The sequence below is a fragment of the Crinia signifera genome, chromosome 9 (assembly GCF_055691185.1).
Source record: "Crinia signifera chromosome 9, ASM5569118v1, whole genome shotgun sequence".
NCBI classification, from domain to species: Eukaryota; Metazoa; Chordata; class Amphibia; order Anura; family Myobatrachidae; genus Crinia; species Crinia signifera.
The window spans coordinates 129,021,804-129,026,745 of record NC_139225.1 but is presented as its reverse complement, the minus strand read 5'-3'; the positions used below and the strand labels follow the sequence as shown (position 1 = coordinate 129,026,745).

General features: G+C 44.4%; 1 long non-coding RNA gene across 1 annotated transcript in view; it reads right to left on the bottom strand.

Moving 5' to 3' along the window:
* Window positions 1-3,903: 3,903 nt before the first annotated feature.
* LOC146036014 (uncharacterized) overlaps window positions 3,904-4,942 on the bottom strand; it is a 20,552-nt gene continuing 19,513 nt past the window's right edge. Inside the window, exon 5 of the long non-coding RNA XR_014460756.1 lies at window positions 3,904-4,436. This is a non-coding gene — a long non-coding RNA (uncharacterized LOC146036014). The remainder of the gene's footprint in view (window positions 4,437-4,942) is intronic.

The window sequence follows — 4,942 nt, the reverse complement described above, 5'->3', positions numbered from 1 at the left end:
CTGGTCCTCAACTACCCCAACAGTGCACATTTTCCAGGTCTCCTTGCAGATTCCTACTGAAATGATTGGCTCCACATGCGGCTCTTAAAATGTGTCCGTGAGTAATAAGTGCACCTAAGCACCTGCTGGGTGACCTGGAAAACGTAAAGTGTTTGAGGTACTTGAGGACCAGGTTTGGGAAAACACTGTATTAACGTCAAGCTCTCAGATTTTTTCTTCTCTATATAGTGCTCTCTTCTCATCAAGGTAACCAGCATTCTACATACTTGGTCTGGCTGGGCTGCAGATGATTCTACCCTCTGTCCTAGATTGATTGATATTGTCATAGGTAACCAGCTTTCTACATACTTGGTCTGGCTGGGCTGCAGATGATTCTACCCTCTGTCCTAGATTGATTGATATTGTCATAGGTAACCAGCTTTCTACATACTTGGCGTCTGGCTGGGCTGCAGATTATTACACCTCAGGTGCTGGATGTATTTAAATGCTTTGGTAATTGATCATTCTGCACACTGCTTTAGATATCAGAAATGTGCTTTTGACAAACTTAATTTTGCAAGTTAAAAAGCAAATCTCTGTTGCCTATGTGAAGGGAGGAATATCTTATAACTCTTAATGACACATGTTATCTTGGAATGCATGGATGTTTATGTAAGCCCCTTTTATTACCATTCATTGTAGTAGGGGGGTTGGGATTGGGTGGGGAAAGTCCAATTAATGAGTCCAGATGCATTTAATGGTCATTACATAGGCTGTGGCCGAATAGGCTGTGTGCATGGTTTAGCTGTGGGCATAATAGTTTTGAAGTGCATCATTTTTAAAGTGCGGCATAATTTAAATAGAACTGTGGCGTTATACTGGCGTTACACTGAAGTGAAACAGAAGGACAGAAGCAACAAGTGAGAAAACCAAAGACTGCTTTGAGCGAGTTCAATTTTTTCTCACAACATACTACCTCTGGCTGCTTAATCTGGCGATTCAACCATAATATCATCATTTTTACATCTGCAAACAACTTTTACTATCACTGTTAATGCTTGTATTTGCACTGCCAGTTTTGAAAATGCCCAACTGTACCTCTAATGACTTCACCTGTCCTGCTCTTCCATTGATTTTAGGTGTCCCCCAAAATTTTATTCTTGGCTCTCTTCTCTATCTGTATACGTCCTCTCTGGGTGAGCTTATTTGCACACTCGACTTCCACTATCACATCTATGCTGATAACACTGAAATCTACCGCTCCTTTCCTGATCTCTCTCCCTCTATCCTCACTCATATCTCCAACTGTCTCTCTGCTGTCTACTCTTGGATGACCCAGCGCTTTTTTAGACTTAAAATATCAAGGACTAAGCTGACCTCTTCCCACCCTCCTGCATAGAAACCTACCATCTCTTATCCTAACCTGTTTATGCTCACCTCTCCCCCTTCTGTGTCACCCCTCTCTGTCTAACCCTCCCCTTTAGAATGTAAGCTCTCACGAGCAGGGCCCTCTCTCCTCCATGTGCCTTTCTTAGAATATATAAACCACTGCCACCCTGATGATTGCTTCAGTGTCCTGTCCCCTGATGCAACTATCCGTATTAACCATGTACTTGTCCTAAACTGTCTTGTGCTGTAATTCGTTATGTGTTTTTGCGAATAACTATGCTCTGTAAAGCGCTGCGGAATATGTATGCGCTATATAAGAAACTGTTAATAAATAAATAATAAATGAATGTGCGCAACAAACCTGAGCTTAAGTGAAGACAAATATTCACTGACAAAAATTACAGGTTTGTTCATCAGCTTCGCACTGCATTATTGGTGTGAGTTAATGTAGCTTAAAAGTCAGCAAGTCCGGTAACTGTAGTGTATAGGTGCAGTCCCCTATAGCTACATACAAACACCAACAAGTCCAGGGTGAAATCGGGTATCGGTTCTGCAGGTGTTGCAACGGCAACTTGCTCCTAAATGAACTGACCAATAGACAACACATTGGGGCAGATGTATTAAGCATGGTGTGGAGATAATGGCCCTTATTCTGATCGGTGCGGCCCGATCAGAATATGCGGCCACGACCGTGCAGGCGAATCCCCGCCTTCCATACGGATCGCCACCTGCCGTCCGTACGCGGATATGTGGCGATCCGCATGAAATTGGACGGGGATACGCCTCCTCCATGGTGGGAGCAGCCCCTGCATTCGATGGTCGCCGAACATCGAATGCAGGGCCGCACGCTCCACCAGGTCCCGCAACACAAGACCACACGGACACTTGTCCGTGTGAAATCTTGTATGGGGGCGGGCAGCTGACATCCGGCGATATCAGATGCCCGCCCCCAACACATGCGTCACAGCCTCATTACCATGCGTACGCCCCGCGTTTGCATGGGAACGCCCATGAAACGCAGGGCGTATGCCTAGGGAAATGAGGCTAAGTAGCCCCTCACGCCCCTATCCACCCCCTTTGCGGCGGTAAAAAAAAATGTGCGGCGATTTCGCCTGCACATGCGCAGAGTGCCCTCTGCACATGCGCAGAGCGAAAACATCGGCGGAACGGCCGCAAGCGTCCGTTACCGCTTGGATCAGAATAAGGGCCAAAGTAGGTGATATCGCACAAGCCAATCAGCTGTGTTTGTAAAATGACAGTTGGGCATTGATTGGCTGGTGCATTATCTCCTTTCACTTTAATCTCTTCACCAAGCTTAATATATAATTTCAAAGAGAAAAAAGAAGCCAGATAATATCATGTAACACCAAGGCAGTAAAGGTGCCCACACACTAGAAAGATCTGCGATCATAAGATGTGCGCATAAATGAAATGCCTTCAAATCTTTTGCCTGTCCTGGACAAAAGATTTCAGGCAAGCGCACATCTTTACCAAAGATTTTTCTTATGCCTGGTACACACCAGGACGACTAGGGCCCGATCCCATCAATCTAGATCCAATTCCGACCAATTGGATGTAGATTGTGTGGTGATTGGGCCCTTTTCTGTCCTGGTGTGGACCGATACCGATCCGATGCGCGGTCCCGCAGGTCGGTCGTCGTTATTCAGATCCTACCTGCAGCAGGTATGATCTGAAGAACGACCATACAGCCGGGTGCGGGTCGTCATCGGATCGGACCCGCTCACGGTGCACATCGTGAGCGGGTCGTGCCCCCCCCCCCCCCGTCACCGTGAGCGGGTCTGAAGAAACACTGACGACCCGCTCACGATGTGCATCGTGAGCGGGTCGTCGTGGTGTGTACCCCACATTAAGATCCCGTGTACGTTCCTATGGATCTTTTGTTGAATCTTCTGATCTTTCATGCAGCACGTAAGATCAGAAGATTTAGTAAAAGATCCACGGGAGCGCTCATTGGACCGAAATCGGCCGATTTTCGGTAAACATCGGACGTTATATCGGAAATCGGCCAAAAAAATTGTTCTAGTGTGTGGGCACCTTAAAAAAAGCACCGGGCTGGTCCAGTATCACCTATATTTAGCTGCATTGTGTGATTACGTATTTGCATTCTTCTGATGATAGAGAGGTTTGCAACCCTTTACCTGTGGTTACCAAACATTTTTGAATCACAGCCCTCTAGAGTATAATTTTTTTTTTTTGGGCACCCCCAAGCAAAAAGTGTATTTAAAAATAAATATTAAATGAAGTCAATTTAAGTAATTTATGTTTATATGTTCAGTTATGTTGTGAGGGACGTTTGTCCACATTTTATAATTGGAAGCCACCAGTAGTAGTTTTGCCTACTACAGTGACCATAAATAATTTCAATTAGCCCTGGACCACCAATCCAGGGCACCCCAGCGCGCAGTTTGGGAATCACTGCCATATACCTTATAAACAAGAGGTTTACTGCAATTACAGATGAAATTAGGTCTACAAATATTTTAGCACCATTAGAAGGAATGACGCACAGGCCTCTTGTTTAATAAGAAAAATCTATATTTATTGAAAAAAAAAAGATTTTCAAGATATAGGAAGAAATACTGAAAGTTTGGGATTTGTTAAAAGATAATTGATTTCATTTGTTATGAGCACACATTGTAACAAAAATAGGAGACCTCATTTGAAAAGATGTATAGGGAGTCCCATTCTCTCTTGGTGATCAGATCCTTGGTCATCTCTCCCTGAAGCTGGCCAAAAAGGATCTACAATGGATGTCAGATTCCAGGCTGACATATGACAGAAGCAAGACCACCACAGCAAAAAGGCGATATTACCCTGTCCCTTGCAGAGCACAGAATGAGACATCAGTGCCCTTGTTCCTCCCTGTAGTCCTGGAGGTCTTTGGACTCCATCTATTTATAGTCATTATAAAAACAAAATTTACAAAATACAGATTTTTAAAATTGCATCTTTTCCCTTCTTGGTGTGAGTGAAACGCCCGATATTCCCCCTTCCTCCACTCTTGTCCAGGGGGCGCCATCCTGAGGGGCTACCTCAACGAATCAACTCTGTAAGAAACATCACATTCCTGCTTAGTAAGCGCATATTACACCAGTACACATCAATTCTCCAACAGGATACCTGATTTCTAAGGACAATTCAGTAAAACAACTCATATTTACAGAGAAACTCAATTATCTGCTATTTCTTAATACTGTACATGCAAGTTGCTGTTAAAATCAACCATAGACCACTATAGCAACAATGCCCCCAATGGACAAATTATTACAGGAAATAGCATGCTGGTGTGGCTTTAAAGTGCACTCATTCTCTTGTAGAATGCACTAATATCCAGTTTAGTGCATGCTACTTAAGGCCCATACACACTTGACGATTTTCACCTGAAAATCGTTCAAAACAGCCGTTTTGAGCGATTTTCAATTGAAAATTGCCTAGTGTGTACGCCCCACAGATTGCCTCCTAGCGATGATGCGCGCTCCCGCATCATCGCTAGCGAGGTCCCACGTCGGCTGGTTTTACCAGCATGCCAGCGATGATGGATGGTTTTTTATCC